Consider the following 18,782-nt stretch of genomic DNA (forward strand, 5'->3'; position numbering starts at 1 on the left):
AGCAACTTCTGTCCCTTCTTGAGACCCTTGAAGAATATCAGACTCCTCATTCATGATTGACAAGGCCTGGGTAGAGTCCATTGAGGGTTGAATCCTGTATATATCTTTACTGTCCCTTAAAATTTCACTCATGAACAAAACATAACATAACATAACATAACAAAACAAAACAAAACAAAACAAAACAAAACAAAACAAAACAAAACAAAACACCTTGAGGGCTTAGTCCTAAAATGTGTTGTTCTATAATGTGTATTTTGTAGCAAAGGTAGATTACCCAACCCTTGTGGATGTCAGAAAGTGTAAATACCATCCTTATATAATTCAGTATGTAAGGATGTCTTTCCATTTTCAGAGTTTTAACTATCTCAATAAACCCCATACATTTAGTTTATCTTTCATGGACCCAAAGGGGATAGGGGCTCTACAAAAAGACCAAAAAGAGTCAACTAACTTGGACTCATGGGGGCTCCCTACAACTGAACCAACAACCACAGAGCCAGCACCGAAGAGCATGGGGTGGACCTAGGCCCTTTGAACATATGTAGCAGATGTATAGCTTGGACTGCATGTACCCCAGCAACTAAAGCGAGTGCTGTCACAGAATCTGTTGCCTGCCTGTCTGTGGATCCTATTCCCCTACCTAACTGGACTGTCTGGTCTGGCCTTAGTGGAAGAAAATGGAGCTAGTCCTGCAGTGACTTTATGTGCTGGGGTGGAGTGATACCCAGAGAGGACTTTCCCTTCTTAGAGGAGAAGGAGGTGGAAAGGGGGGAGCGGCATTATGAGGGTGGATTGGAAGGAAGAAGGGAACAATGAAATGGAAAGTAAATAAATAAATAAATAAATAGAATGAATCGGAGATTCTCTCTTCTTTCTAAACTCAAGTTCTCATGGACATCATTGTGGTCCATTGAGCCAGCTCTTAGGATGTTTAAACCAATGAATAAAGTCACAAACACTGTCTTTAATTGAGAGAATTATAGTGATATAATTTATTATACAGTATAATTCATTCCATGAATTGTCATCACTTACAGAAAGTTCTGGGACAGATTGGTTGTACAGTGAAACAGCTGATGGAGTGATTATCATAGGGACAAAATAAATGATACTCAAAGAGGAATTCCAAGATGTAATGAAGACAGGCACTCTCCGATTGGAGAGATGAAATCTTCATATGACCAGGGGCCTCTTTTAAGCAATGCTATAGTCTTAATGTGTGACCTTAGGCAAGTCACTTACCCATATGGTTCCCATTTTCCTATCTTAAAATTGATGCTCTTAATCTATATTCAGCCCTTAATGTTTACAGAGAGCATTGAGATGTTTGGATGAAAGGCGCCATTTACATGTAAAGTAGTGTTATTATTCAAATCCCTCTCTGCTAACTGCTCTGAAGCAGGTGTGTTAAAGGAAATCAAATGAGGAAGGAGAAAGGGAAAATTGTCTCCTTAAGTGATGAAAATCTGATTATACCAAATTGGTTCATTCTAAAAGCAGGTGGGAACCCTATGCTGCCTTTATTAATGATTTCAAAACAGACTTCCCTTGGCTAAGCAAACCATCAGAATATGTTCACTTCAAATACTTTCCTAAAAAGAGAAAACATCTGAGATTAAAATAGAAACACTAATATTTGGTGCATAATCCTTATAACTTCCCCTTACATGGCTTTCATTAGATTTCAACAGTGTAAGACTATAGAAAACACACCATTACTTCAGTCTCAGTGCCTCATTGTCTCTGTGGATGTGAGTAAACTATCATCAATGCTGTCTTTCATTAACTGAAAAGAATATACAAATTGTTTCTCAGTTTTTGGCTAAGAGCAGGTATAGTCTATACAATGACTTTTAATTTAACTTTAAATATTTTTAAATATACATTTGAATTTACATAGAATATATAGATAGATGTCTCTATAAAGATAGATATCTATATGAGTATATATATATATATATATATATATATATATATATATATACAATTATACAGAATTATCTTCAAAATAAATGTGTGTGTTTTATAAGTACGCTTTAAAAGTACTTGTGACTAAAATAACAAATGATGGGCAGGATGAATAACTGATTTCATTTCTAACCTAAAGGCATAAATTATACTTGACATTTTAAAAATAAAATGTGTTGAAGGTCAACCTGTTTTAGACAATGTTGTATTTGTTATCTGTATCCGTGAAGGAAAGGATTTCCATGCTGTGCTTTTAGACTCCTTTTAAGGTCTCACATCTTATGATTGGCCTTTTAGCATCCTCTTTGCTGACAGTATTAATGTGTGTCCTTCCCTTTTATTTGTGTGTGTGTGTGTGTGTGTGTGTGTGTGTGTGTGTAATAGTAGTAGCTGCTCCAAGCATACCAGCAAGGCTGTTAAGTAGGTACCACTTTCCCTTTTTTTTTTAATAGTTGCAAATATTAATCAGGGCAAGGTCATGCACATGATCAAGGTCAAATTAGGGAAGTAAGGCAAAATGTTAATTAGGCTCTAAATAACTCTTAAGCCTAACATTTCCCCCACAGTGTTAATGTGGATCCTGAAAGTGGCAATTCCCCTCTGAGTTCTCAGTGTAGGAGCTTATTTATTGTCTCACCTTGTTATGTGTCTTTAATTGTTTGAAACAATGAAATACAGAAAAAAAATTACTAAAGTGAAGACTACTTTTTTGCATAGCTTTCTGAACAGAGTTGTGCTTGCCTGAATAATTGCAGATGAAATTAATGTCATCCTGCTAACCCCTACAATGGCATTCTTTCTTTGTTATTAATTAATTTACACAAGGTGCCTTAATTGCAGAATGTGGGAGGCATTCTCCGTAAATGCTTTACATGACAAGAGGACATGATCTGCAATCTTCAGATTATTAAACTTGCTACCAAGACAAAGCATACTTTAGGGACCAAAGACATTCATCAAAAGATATCCATGTGTTTTGCAGAGGGCAGATGGCTTGGCCCAGAAAAAACAGCCTGATAATCATCCAACTGAGTGACTTTAATTTTATTAAAGAATTTATTTATTATATGTAAGTACATTGCAGCTGTCTTTAGACACCAGAATAGGGTGCCATATGTCACTACGGATGGCTGTGAGCCAACATGTGGTTGCTGGGATTTGAACTCAGGACCTCCTGAAGAGCATTCAGTGCTCTTACCCACTGAGCCATCTCACCAGACCTGTGACTTTAATTATTTACTAGAAAGATTCAGGTGATTTGCCCTTCTCAACAGATATGGCTATTCAAAACCAGGATACATAAAACCCTTCACTTATCTAGAATCACTGTCCAAAATAAATCCCCCAGATTATTTCCACTTTATTTGCAACATCCCAGAATAGAAGCCAAGGAGGCTGTAGAGAGTATCCTAAATGGGAGTTACAATACCCGTGTCTGCCACTTGTCCACAGACTTCCTCTCCCATACTAAGTTTTGACAGGGGTTATAACTTCCACAAATTTGTGATCTGCTATACTCTATGATGCTTCAGGGTGATGCCTGGGTTATTTTGTGTCTTTAAACTAGTAAACATAAGACATCAACCATAGAGGAAGTAGACACAAGTTCTTGGCTTTAGATCTGTGTTCAAAACTCACTTAGTAGATGAATATGAGCAGTTTATATGAGGATAAGACAGTATTCAATGAAAATAATCTCTCAAAAGTGATTTGTGGACTCATACCAACATAGTAGGATCTATTAAAATGCATTATTTTCTCATTTAAAACTTTATTTGCAGGTTTATGTTATCTGCATTTCAGGTAAATGGATTATATTAAAAAGTGTGTTAGTGTTTGAACTGCTAAAACAAAAAAATGTTGAGAAATAATTTACAGGAATTATCTTTTTCTCTATCTTTTGCATATGTGTTTATTTGTGTTATAATGTGCACATGTGTGGCCATAGGACCCTTCTTTCTTTTTTTTTTCTTTCTCTCTTTTTTCCATTGGATATTTTATTTATTTACATTTCAAATGTTATCCCCTTGCCAGATTTCCCCTCTGGAAACCCCCTTTTCCATCCTCAATCTCCCTGCTTCAATGAAGGTACACCCCACTCACCCAACCATTTCACCTCCCTACCCTGATATTCCCCTACACTGGAGCATGGAGCCTTCCCAGGACCAATGGCCTCTCCTCCCATTGATGTCCAGCAAGGCCATCCTCTGTTACATATACGGTTGGAGCTAGGGTTCCCTCCATATGTACTCTTTGGTTGGGGGTTTAGTCCCTGGTAGCTCTGGTGGAACTGGTTGGTTAATATTGTTGTTCTTCCCATGCTCAGTCCAAGGATTGGCTGCAAGCATCTGCCTCTGTATTTCTCAGGCTCTTCTGACAAAGCCTCTCAGGAGATAGCTATATCAGGGTCCTGTCAGCAACCACTTCTTGGCATCCACAACAGTATCTGGGTTTAGTGTCTGTATAATGGGATGGATCCCCAGGTGGGGCAGTCTCTGGATTGCCTTTCCTTCAGTCTCTGCTCCACACTTTGTCTCCATATCTCCTCCTATGAATATTTTGTTTCCCCTGCTAAGAAGGACTGAAGCATTCACACTTTAGTCTTCCTTATTCTTGAGTTTCATGTGGTTTGTGAATTGAATTTTGGGTATTTTGAACTTTTGGGTTAATATCCACTTATCATTGACTACATACCATGTGTGCTTTTTGTGACTGGGTTAACTCACCAAGGATGATATTTTCTAATTCCATCCATTTGCTTAAGAATTTCACAAACTCATTGTTTTGAATAGATAGTACTACACTGTGTAAATAAATGTACCACATTTTCCCATCAGTGACTCTGTTGAAAGATATCTGGGTTCTTTCCAGCTTCTGGACATTATAAATAAGGCTGCTATGAATATAGTGGAGTATGTGTCCTTGTTACATGTTGGAGAATCTTGTGGGTATATGCCCAGGAGTAGTATAGCTAGGTTCTCAGGTAATACTATGTCCAATTTTCTGGGGAATGGACACACTGATTTCCAGATTGGTTGTACCAGGTTACAATCCCACCAACAATGGAGGAGTGTTCTTCTTTCTCCAAATCCTCACCAGCATCTGCTGTTACCTGAGATTTTGATCTTAGCCATTCTGACTGGTGTGACATGGAATCACAGGTTTTGTTTTGATATGCATTTCCCTGATGACTAAGGATGTTGAACATTTCTTTAGGTATTCCTAGGCCATTTGATATTTCTCAGTTAAGAAATCTTTTTAAGCTCTGTACCCCATATTTAATAGTATTATTTGGTTCTCTAGAGTCTAACATCTTGATTTCTTTGTATATATTGGATATTAGCCCTCTATTAGCCTGTTGATGTAGCATTTGTAAAGATCTTTTCCTAATCTTTTGGTTACTGTTTTGTGCTATTGAGAGTTTCCTTTGCCAACTATAGAAAGAATCAACAAAACTAGAAAGTGGTTCTTTGAGAAAATCAACAAGATAGATAAACCCTTAGCCAGACTAACCAGAGGGCACAGAGAGAGTATCAAAATTAACAAAATTAGAAATGAAAAGGGGGCCATATCAACAGAAACCTAAAAATTCCAAAAAAAAAAAACCCTATCAGATCTACAAAAAAAAAAAAAAAAAAAGCATGTACTCGAGAACACTGAAAAATCTGGATGAAATAGACAATTTTCTAGACAGATCTCAGGTGGCAAAGTTAAATCAGGATTAGATAAACCATCTAGACAGTCCCATAAACCCCAAAGAAATAGAAGCATTCATTAAAATCTCCCAACCAAAATAAAAGCCAGGACCAGATGGGTTTAGTGCAGAATTCTATCAGACCTTCAGATTAGACCTAATACCAATACTTTCCAAACTATTCCACAAAGTAGAAACAGAAGGAACACTGCCCAATTCATTCTATGAAGCCACGCTTACACTGATACCAAAACCACACAAACACCCAACAAAGAAAAAGAACTTCAGACCAATTTCCCTTATAAATATTGATGCAAAAATACTCAATAAAATTCTTGCGAACTGAATCAAGAGCATATCAAAATGATCATTCATCACAATCAAGTAGGCTTCATCCTAGGGATGCAGGGATGGTTCAATATAAGGAAACCCATCAATGGAATCCACTACATAAACAAACTCAAAGAAAAAAAACCCACATGATCATTGTATTATATCATTTGACAAAATTCAACATCCCTTCATGTTAAAAGTCTTGGAAAGATCAGGTATATGAGGCCCATACCTAAACTTAATAAAAGCAATTTACAGAAAACTGGTAGCCAACATCAAACTAAAGGGAGAGAAACTTGAAGCAACCCCACTAAATTAGGAACTAGACAAGGCTGACCACTCTCTCCCTATAATTAATAGAGTACTTGAAGTTCTAGCTAGCGCAATTGAACAAAAAAGCAGGTGAAAGGGATATAAATTTGAAACAAATAAGTCAAAATATCACTATTTGCAGAGGATTTTACAGTATACTTAAGAGTGACCCCAAAAATTCCAATAGAGATCTGAAACTTGATAAACAACTTCAGGAATGGGACTGGATATAAAATTAACTCAAATAAATCAGTAGCCTTCCTATACTCAAAGGATAAATGGGCTTAGAAGGAAATTAGGGAAACAACACCCTTCACAGAAGTCACAAACAATATAACATATCTTGGTATGACTCTAACCAAACAAGTGAAAATTCTGTATGACAAAAACTTCAAATCTCTAAAGAAAGGAATTAAACAAGACCTCAGAAGACAGAAAGATCTCCCATGCTCATGAATTGGCAGGATTAATATAGTAAAAATAGCCATCTTGTTGAAAACAACCTACAGATTCAAGGCAATCCCCATCAACATTCCAACTCAATTCTTCAGAGACAGAAAGAGCAATTTTCAAATTCATCTGGAATACCAAAAGACCTAGGATAGCAAAAACTATTCTCAACAATAATAGAACTTCTTGTGGAATCACCATGCCTGACCTCAAGCTGTACTACAGAGCAAATGTGATAAAAACTGCATGGTACTGGTACAGTGACAGACAGGTAGATCAATGTAACAGAATTGAAGACCTAGAAATGACCTCACACTATGGTCACTTGATCTTTGACAAAGGAGCTAAAACCATCTGGTGAGGGAAAAAAAAGACAGCATTTTCAACAAATGATGCTGGTTCAACTGACAGCATGTAGTATAATGCAAATAGATCCATTCTTATCTCCTTGTACAAAGCTCAAGTTCATGTGGATCAAGGACCTCCACATAAAACCAGATACACTGAAATTAATAAAAGAGGAAGAGGGGAAGAGCCTCAAACACATGGTCACAGGGGAAAATTTCCTGAACCAAATACCAGTGGCCTATGCTCTAAGATCAACAATCAACAATTGGACCTCATAAAATTGCAAAGGATTATTCTTTCTTAAGGAGCTCTGTCCAACTCCTTAAATACCAGGTCTTATGTTATAATGGACTAACCTGACACCATTTTATGATTAAAAGCCATCTTGCTTTGGGATAAAACTAAGTTCATTTCTATTTTCTGTAAATGTGTACTCAAATAGATTTTGATCCATTTTCTGTAATTTGGCATGTTATCCATCCTATATCATGACCTCCGCCCTAATAAAATAAAATGTTCTGCCAAAGTCTGCCAAAGAATTTTGAAAGCCAACTTCCTAGATAACTAGTTTTTGGTTTTGGTTTGTTTTGTTTGTTTCCCTCCCCCGCCCCCCTCTGGAAATTCCCCAAATCTTGAAAGTCACCTGGTCTTGAAGTTTTGGGAACTATATAAAACCCATTTTCTATGTTTGATGGTATTTAAAAAATATGCCTTAGGGACATATCCTTATCTGAGAGAAAATAAAGCTTGAATAATTTAGCCAAATAATTTGAGTAATGGTTTTTACTCTTCTTTGTTAGTATTAGCACATTCCCTGGATCTCACCTACTAAGATAAACTGACTGGTCCTAGAGTATCTGGGATTTTCCTGCCTCTGCTGCCCTTGTGCTAGGATAATTGGCCTCCCATGTGATTCACATTTTCACTTCAGTTCTGGGAATACATCTGCTTGCATATCAGTCATCAAATTAACTGAGATGTCAATCTTCTTCTCTTATATTTATTTGGCTTAAGTCTTTAGAGGTTTTCTCTGTGTCTCTTGGGACCCATAAATTTTACTCTATGGTAAGACAGAACCTGATAAAAAGACAAGGCTTAATGGAATATAGCTAGTCCCCTCAAGGCAAGAAGCAGAGAAACAAGTGGCAGGCAAATCAGAAACAAGATACTTTGATTTCACTTTACGGAGTATGGCTTATGAACACAATTATTCCAATTGAGCTCCTACTCTTAATTCATACCATCTTCTAGTAGTCTTTGATAACTCATTAGTGGATAAATGATAAAACAAGAGCCCTTACTACTAAATAACCTTCCAAAGACCTAAATCAGGAAACATTGTAGTGGGGATTGAGTCATGTATTCATGACCTTTCTGGAACTAGTTCCTATCTGAGTAATTTTAAATGACTATAGTCTTAGCATCAACCTTAACAGATAACCTGATAATTGTTCTATAGAGTATTTATTCCACTACTCATTTCTTTTTTCCTTCTTTATTTTTAATTTATTACTTTTATTTTTTTACAGTCCAGTCATTATCCCCCTGCCCCCCAGTCCGCCCTCCCACAGTTTCACTACTCATTTCTTCAGTCAACAAATTTTTAGGCACTTGCTTAGTCGATGACATAGACTCTTCCAGTTATGGTAAATGTACTATTAGATATGAGTTTAGAGTTGGAGGAGAGATGTGAGGTAGAAATATTATCTATCTATCTATCTATCTATCTATCTATCTATCTATCTATCTATCTATCTGTTATATTAGTATATTTTATATGTTATATATAACATACATAGTATATGTTATACATTTGTTATAATATATGTCATATTATTATGTATTTATATAAAATGAGTTTATTAATTATCAACTCATACCTTACTTTGTTAACAAGAACTGAAAATTACTGACTAGATACAGAGAAGGGATGACATCTTGTGACTTATGTCTCAGCACTGCTCCAAGTTACATGAATCTGTTCTTTGTAATCTGAGAAATCTATCTCAAATTTCCTAATCCAACTAAATATGCATTATAAAGACTTAGGGGATATGGTATACAGGAAAAAGTTCTTTCTCTAATCACAGAATGGAGCATTGATTGAGACAGATTATTTAATACAGATCAATTAGAATGTTAACCTGGTATTTAACAAGTCAAAATCAGTGGGTTTATAGTCATTTGTTATGGAATCTTAGATGATGAATAGTACAAAAAAAGAGTAAAATAGATAATAACTTATCTGCAATATGATGGTATAGTTTTTAAAATTAGGGATGTAAAAGAACAAGGAGGCTTCTGGGGCAGGATATAAAGATAAGGAACTTCAATATAAATTTAGAACTGGGTGATGAATTCATGTATTGTAGACCCTAAGGCATATACTAGCTAGCACAGGGAGAAGCCTGCACCCCTGTTTTTCTCTAGCCTTGCATAATTCTCTTTTTAAATCCAACTAAGTTACATACATATTTCATTAACTGAAATATAGGCTCTTGTTTTTATTTTCTCTCTTGTCTAAATAAAGGTTATCTTATTCATTAAATCAGGTCTTTTGCTTCCTTTTGATTTTATCACTTCCTAATCCATCTGGAAAGACATTGAATGGAGGCTCATAAACAGCTTTTACTAATTTATTTTCAGTATCATGGTCTCTTACTGCACCATCAATTATTTAACCAGTTCTCCAGTGAGGGATTTTCAACTTGCTCCCAATCTTTTATTCTACTGCTAACAGGGTTTCAATGAATAACTTATTTCATGCATCATTTCACAGAAGTTTATGGGCAGTGACCCCAAAGAGTGTTCCTTCCAAGGCATTATGATAAGTTTTGTATATTCTACTTTGTTGATAGCTTCATTGTCAGACATTAAATGAATTGAATCAATATAAGAAAAAGAAAGTAATGAGAGTTTGTAGATAATTTCAGATATAGGAGTTTGAGTTCTAATAAGGAAACAGATTTCGCAAATGAAGACGGGTCTTAGTTACTTTTCTATTGCTGTGATAAAACATGATGACCAAAAACAACTAGTGGAGGGAAGGGTTTATGTACTCTTACAAATATCTGATCAAACTCTGAAATAAAGGATGTGGGGGTATGAACGAAGACATGAACTTCGATGCAGGAAGTGAAGCAGAAACCAAGATTACCTGTTTGTTCCTCAGGTCTTGTGTGGTGCACAATTCACAACAGTGAGTTAGATTCTTCCACATCAATCATTAACCATGAAAATGCACTATAAAATTCTCTATAAGCAAAACTATGGAAATATTTCTCAGTTGAGAATATCTAACTTTTGTTAAGTTGACATTAAAAATAACCAACCTGGGGGGCACATAGAAAGAGCCTGAAATGTTTCTAAGAACAAACTCCAAAGCTGAGGGTGGGCTGCTTAATCCAGTACTTGTTTTAAAAATCTTCTGTGGATGTTAAAGTACCACCATCTGCTAAGAATAAGTTGGTTTCTGCTAAGACAAGAGGACAGTACAGTATGCATAAACAAGACAAAAGAAAACATCAAATCAAAATTTGGAGAGATAGAAATAGAAAACAGAGACTAATGGCAGAATTTCTGAATTATCATATATGACCAGTAGTAATTCCAGAGGGATGCTTTTGCTACCTGTATGAAATACACAAAAGTAATTAAAAGTTGCAATATTTAAAAGAGCAAAGAATGGTCAATATATGATAAGCTGCAAACAACAACGGTAGCAACATCAAAAACAAAATCCCAAATTTGCAACTCTGGACATTTTTTCCAACTTTTAGAAGAGACTAGGTACTAGGGACATCTGCTACTTCATTCTGGTCTACAAAAATGTTGGGAGGATCCATACCTATCTATAATTACAGATTTTTTACTAATGGATTGAGATGCTATTAGCAATCAAAGTTTAAGTATATATATATATATATAATATCAACCAGCATGATTTTAAAAGATGAAAATGAACTTTTATATAGTCCAGACAAACTCATGATTCTGCTGATGTAGTGTCACAAAGTACATACGGTTTGAGAACACACACACACACATACAGAAACACTGTGTGTGGTGTGTGTATGTATATACTTGTTTTAAGAAATGTCGAAATGCCATATGAACTTTTATTATCAGTGTCCTAGCTTTATCTAGAAAGTGAGACTATACAGTTGAGCATTATATTTAAATAGTTTATTTTCCTTCAAATATGTATTATTTCTAAGTATATCATAAATTGTGACTGTAGACAACTTTTGACAGTGCATATCTATTTCATGTCTGCCTACATAGTCATATATATAAATTCATTTTGTCATTAGTTTAAAGGGATCCCCACTTTATAGAAGATTGCTTATATTCTATTATTTGTATAATACCTTATTAATGTTTTTAAAGAAAGTATTTGACCTTTACTAGTCTATTATTCTCCATCATTTTCCCACTATCTTTAGGAAATTCTGCATCAACAGAGGTAAAGAGTATATAAGTATGTTTTTGATAAAGCAGTATGTCATATTCCAAGCATGTTTGAGCCACTTATGTTCAGTCAATTTCCCCTGAGATTCCCTGCAATTCAAGACTCTCAACATTCTATGTTCCAGGAAATATAAATGTCTAGTTTTGACACTCTTAGTATTCTCCCTCTCTATATAAATTCATCCACTCAGCTAATACTTATTGGAAGTATACAGGTGGTAGGGCAGGAAAGTTTTTGATTTTCTTTGATTATTGTTTTCTCATCTCAAAAATGGAGAAAACATTGCTTCCAAACTTTTATGATAAAGATCATTTTCCTTTCATACTTAGATGAATGCACTCAACGCTTTGTAGGGGTATTAGCTGAAGAAGCTTACCTTACAGCTTTTGTTCTTACCTCCAACCACAGTTAATGTAATGGAACTAGGCAACTGATAGAAGAAGCAGAGGAAATGGAATTGTAATTGGAGTAATATTGGAAAATTGAGACCAATACAAATGTCTTACCCTATTGGCCCAGCTCAACTTAATAAAACATATGTGGCAAATAGATATAATCTAATTCCTAGTTTTTATTCAAAAAGGATGACATTTGGTGAATAAAAGCGCAAGAAAATGAAAATACTTTTCCAATTAGTCCAATAAAGTAAATAGGAAGAAACATAAAAATATGAGAAGTACACACTGTAATATAAAAGTAAATGCTTTAATGTGAATGTCTCTGTATATGTGTGTGTGTACATATGTGTTTTTATAGGCTACTTGATAAGTTTTTATAACTTTATTTTACATACTTTAAGCATTTTATTAACTAGGGATAAGAAAAGATACTTTCCATAGAAATTTTGAGTTTCAAAGGTGACCATTAAAACAGCAAATCCAGAAGGCAGCAAACAGATCTGGAACTGGGAAGTTATGGACAATAGCAATAAAGAGATGAGATTCTGTAAACATCCAGATACCAGTTTCAGTGCCTTTAATTTTATAACTAGCATGTAACATATACTTTAGTTTTTCTACTGCTTTAATGAAACAGCATGACAACTCATTCCTCAACATCACACTTTATAATGGAACGAAGTTAGGGCGGGAACTCAAATAGGGCAGGGATGTGAACTTGCTGTCATGGCTTGTTTAGCCTGATATCTTATAGCATGGCAAGACCAGAAGCCTAAGTATGACATAATTCACAAAAGACTATGCCCTTCCTGGTTAATCTCTAAGAACATCCCCAGAAGACTTGTCTAGAGCATGATCTTATAGAGGTATTTTCTTATTGAGGTTCCCTCCTCTAAGCTAATTCTAGCTTGTCTCAAGTTGACAAACAATTAGCCAGTACAGCATAGTTGTACACATGATGAGTAAAGGTGAAGAAACACTAAGAATATTTTTGGTATTTTTGTCAGAATATTCATGTAATTTTATTACTTAATGTAGGTGCTGTGAGACAAGCCAAGGCTGAGAAGGTCCCCAATAGACTGAAGACCAAAACTCTTCTTGGCAATGACATTAACACAGAGAACAAAGGAAGTCTCTTTTACAATCTTAATTAAGGCCAACCTGGCAATAGAGTTTCTTCTTGCAGCAGAGTCCTAGTGCCATCCCCAAATACAATATTAAGTATATCCAAACTAGCTCTAGAGAGACAGAAATTTATATATTGGCTTACAACAGACTTCTGAAGGGTTTTGAAAGTCTGTCTTATGCAGAAATTTGAAATGCCAGACCTGGGTCTATTATCTTTAAATAAGAAAATTTCAGAAATAGATGTATTCCTTTCAAATTAATTTTAATGGAATATATTACAAAAGCTAAAGAAAACCATGGTCTGAGAGCCCCATGAAGACATTTTTTGAACCTTACCAATGTCATGTGTCATTTTGTCTTTGCCTAATCTCTATAGAAGAATATATTTAGTTTTTGGATGTAAAATGGTAACAGAGCTTCAGCCATTTGTCTGGCGATACAAGCATGATGAAGAAACAAGCTGAATCCAAGAAGGGAAAAATCTGACAGCCAAAACAAAGTAAGAAGTTTACAATTAAATAGTCTAGACAATGAAATTAAAGTATATATGATGTAGGATCTGGACATATATATAAAATAGGGAGATTAATCAGGAAAAGAATTTAAAATATAACTTTGGAAAGATGATATTTTTCAGATAGAAATTCTATTATTATTCATAAATGTCTCTTTTACAATAATTTCACAGACAGCTAGAAAAAGAATACAGCTCAGCAGTAGTGAATACTGGCTGCTCTTCTAGAGGCTGTAAATAGGATGCCCAGCCCCCACGGGCTAGCTAAGAACAGTTTGTGACTCCAGTTACAGTGAATCATATTTGTTCTTCTAGACTCCAGGGATGCTGGACACTGCTGTTTCACAGGCACACGTGCAGGCAGACTACTCATACCCACACAAAAAATAAAATTCTCTTAGATTTTTTTTCTGACTTCCTTACTATAGACAAGGTCACATGTCAAGGATCATTTGTGTATGTTCATCATGGTGGATTTGAGGAGGCTAGGAAGTGGTATGTATAGTATACTAGGTATATTGCCTTTATTTGTATACGTTCCTTCATGTCTTTTAAACATATAAATGTGATCAGCTTCAAATAGTTCAGTGAATAAAATAATTTTAATGCACAAATCATAAAATCCACATATTTCACTTATGTTTTCTTCAATCCTCAATTGCTCTCATTACAAGCCAAGCTCTAATATTCCAAGTGCGTTTTTACTACTAAATTCTCAGACCAAAGTGTGTTACCATCTATTAAGCTTTGCATAATATACCAGTCGATCTATATCTATTTAGGAGAATCACTTGCTGTGCTGTTTTAGGAAAATTTCTAAGTTGTTTTTGAATCAACTTCTTTCCCATTAAAATGTGGAAGAGAAGCCCCACTCCACATATCTCACAGTATTGTTCTCGATGGCACACATGCTTCTAATTTTTGGGTAGGATACAGTACCAGATAATGGAGATAGAGCAGTGCTCAAAAAGTCTAGGGCTTCTACCTCACAGAAAATGAGGTATCAAGCACGGTGTGGTGGTGCACGCCTTTAATCCCAGCACTTGGGAGGCAGAGGCAGGTAGATTTCTGAGTTTGAGACCAGCCTGGTCTACAAAGTGAGTTCCAGGACAGCCAGGGCTATACAGAGAAACCCTGTCTCAAACAAACAAACAAACAAAAAAAGAGGTATCATTTTATGTATCAGGGAAGGAATTCGTAGTCCCATAGAAACTCTAGGAAATAAGAGAGGATGATGTGGAAGTAGCCACCTGCAGTTTCATGAACACTAATTTCTAACTGCACATAAATATGATAACACAGCTTGTTATGGTGTCCAGAATGGCTCAACATGCCCAGTCTGATATTAATCTGTTGTAGTGATATTACTGGTATTACTGATGTCTCCCAGTAAACACCCTCAAGAACACTATGTAACAGGCAAGTATATACATTATGAGTATTACTTACAAATGAGAAAATGAAGACCTAAAGATAAATAGAATTATAATCTCTAAAAGACATGCTCTATGTTCCTTGCATAGAATTCACTGTTTACAGTTTTTCCCAACACACAAATATATTAACTTGATATTTTCCAAAGGACCAGTATGTGAGTGATCACGCACATACAAACACAAACTACACAATAGGTACTGATGTTTCCATGGAGACATAGAGACCGGTTTAGAAAATCTTTGAAATCTCCTAGGTTCACTTGAAAATTTCTCTCTGCCCTAATGCTTTACTGGTTGGAATTTCACAACAGACAGAACTCTGTGCTTTAAAGAAATTCCAGAAGGGAGAGGGGAGTGTTAAGGTTTGAATAAGAAATGTTCTGCATATTTTCATGAACACTTGCTGTTGCTATTTTTAAAGGGCTCTGGAAATGTCTCATACAGAAGTCACTGAGGATATGGCTTTACAGGTTATACTGGGCCCTACCCTTTTTTTCTCTCTGGTTCATTTGCACCATGAGGTGAACAGCTTCCTTCACATGATTCTGGTGCCATGATGAAGCACATCACCAGTCACCCAAAATCAAGGGGGCCAAAACTGTGGGCTCCTAAGGATAGAGGGTGCCTGTAAATCTATACTTTCTTATTCTAATTCAGAGTTAAAAAATCTATCTTCTTTTATTTATGATTGTTGAGTTTGATTGTGTTGTTATAATATATAAAAGAAGAACAAAGCATTCTGCCTCTCTGCTAGTTTATGTTTGTCATATAGGAAGAAACCTGATCAGTAAAACAGGCTCTTTTTATACTGGTTACATTTATTATTGGTCAAACAGAGGCAATTGGAAGAGAACCACTAATATCAAGGCAGTTAATTCTACACAAAATCTTTTTGTGCTTCTGAGGTTCCATTCCCCTCAACAGAGCTCAATTCCAAAGCATGGAAGCAGTAAAAAAGATGTCCTGGTAGAAAAGAAGGGAAAAGAGTGTGAATCCTTACTTGATAAAAAACTACTGCCAGGCATGATGGTGCACGCCTTTAATCTCAGCACTTGGGAGGCAGAGGCAGGTGGATTTCTGAGTTCCAGGCCAGCCTGGTCTACAAAGTGAGTTCCAGGACAGCTAAGGCTCACAGAGAAACCCTGTCTCAAAAAACAAAAACAAACAAAACAAAACAAAAAAAAAAGCTACAACACCACAACATCTCTTTTTAAAGATAGATTTATCCAAATTACTGAAGGTGATTATTATCATATCATGGAATACCTATAGAACCTTTTAATCTCACCAACATTGTTAAAGACCTTTGTTAGAGTTTGCAAGGACACTTACTGAAGGACATTGCCTGGAGAAGTCTGGCTAGTCACCAGAGAGACCTGCCAATGAGGCTGGTAATTTGGAAATGTCATAAATTTCCAGGGAATAGCTATCAGTTCTCTGAGCTGAAAAAGCTGACATATTTTCAGATGGCCATACACCTGAGAAGAGTAGATTTCAGAAAGATTACTCCCACTAATCTTTTGTGTAAAGATTTTGAATCTAAGTCAGAAACCTTATTTACAGTATTTACAGTAAGTTAGAGAAGGCACCAAGTTGAATATGGGATGCTTTTTGATAGTCAGTGCCCGTGGCTGAGAAATCCATATCAGAAATAAAATTATAATAAGTTATATAAATTTATATTGATGAAATGGAGACAAATAGACAAAAATCTGTGGAATTTGGTGAGGCCAGTATTTTTTGTTTGCTTGCTTGTTTGCTCAATTTTTATGTTCCCATTTCTACTACCTGCACACATTTTGTGCTAAGAGTGCACTCTATACTTTCATAGTGTCTGGTACTTTCTTTAGGCCAGCTGAAATAAAAATAAGGACATTTGTATCTACAATTCTTCAACTACAAGTATTCTAGTACAACACCAAACTTCACCTCTCATGCGCAGGATATGGTGTGGATTATATGAATGCAAGCACCACTTCAGAATTTAAAAACCACACATTTTAGAAATTTATATTTTGGATATTAATAAAGATTTTTGAGCAAACATGGATCATAGTAGCAGCATATATATATATACATATATATTATATCATATATATACTATACCTTCATGTTAAAATATAATTGTTTATATTTATATCATTATAACTTTATAGTAACTCAGGAGTTTGTCATTCATGTGGTGCATTCTATATGTGAGGAAACTATTGCTAAGAATGTGGGGAAATAGCTCAAATCCTTATGCTCCTCAGGATGGGGGTGTCCTGTGAATATATACTGGCTTTTTCTAAATCTAAGTGAGAAATCCTCTTTTATTTATGATATTTGTGGTCAATATATTTGTGTTGTTATAATACGTAAAATAACTACAATAAAACTATGGGAGAAAATTTCTGGTTATGAATCAAAAGTTAGTATTGAAGACATTGGTTTCATTAGTGTGTAGTATGTTTTAATCAAATTTAACCAACATATTTTATGAGTGGTAAGAGCCACCACTATCTTAGTGCAATTATAAAGTATAACACTAGATAGCTCTCACTCTCAGATATCTTTCATTTTGTTCTCTTGCAGTGGGGAAAATTATGCAGTCTTTCATCTTCTCCTGGTGTCAGCTCCTCTCTTCCTAATACATTGCACTCATGTTTATTATAGGTGAAAAACTTTTAAATCGTCTCATGATTTTTGTAAGGGTGGACCTGATGGGCACTCAGACTTTCAGAGCAACTACCTGATAGAGGAAATTCTATCAGTATCATTCTGTGTCTTTTGCTGTCTGTCTGTCTGTCTGTCTGTCTTTTCTCTCTGTGTCTTTTCCTGTCTCTATGTCTCTGTCCTCCCCACCCCAGCTTGGCTTCTTTCTATTTCATAATCATTGTTACGATTAGTACCTACCTCTGTGGAACATATAATCATCTTGTAGCTCCTTCATTCTCATAATTGGATACATAAGATGAAATTTTCTCTTTTTAATTCAAATATAAATTACACAGGCATTAAGCTATAAATTGTTGTGAATAAAAAATAATTTAGGGAAAATACCCTTGTACTTGATGTAGAAAATATAGAGCCCAAGAAAGAATATTTTATACAATAAAATATCTCAATAAGATAGTGTTAGAAACAAAACATTAAATTAAAAAATATGACTGAATGACCAAAACTAATTAGTAGATGCTTACTGTTTTTCTGTGTATTTGTTTGTACTACTTTTTATTTGGGAACCATTGTTGGAAGGATAAAGACTTTAGACATCAACTCATAGCATGTCATCAAAAATGACTTATTGTTTAAAGAAAATACAAAGTTTGTATCAAAAACTAATCTGAGATTTACACATTTCTAACATCAGACTTGCAAGATGCCACTTTTGCCTCACCAGGAGGCCCAAGGTTACCTAGAAATGTTATAAAAATGAATTAAGAGTAACATCAATCTTCAAGTACAATAATTTCTGTATGGTAGTAAAACTTAATCAAGAAAAAATGAAAATGCAAGAGGACCTCTGACATCTGGGATTTGCTTAAGTTCACGCCCAAGGATTGAATAGAAATTATTAGATGAACTGTCTGATTGGTACATGCATGTGCTCATTCCCTTCTAAGACAAAGCAACACAAGGTGAAAAATAAGACATTGCATGGGCATCTAAACATTTTCTGCCAGCAGTCCATTTGATCTTAGCACTGTCATTGCTTCTGGAACATTAATAGGATAGTCTATGCTCC

The sequence above is a fragment of the Mus caroli genome, chromosome 5 (assembly GCF_900094665.2).
Source record: "Mus caroli chromosome 5, CAROLI_EIJ_v1.1, whole genome shotgun sequence".
Lineage (NCBI taxonomy): Eukaryota > Metazoa > Chordata > Mammalia > Rodentia > Muridae > Mus > Mus caroli.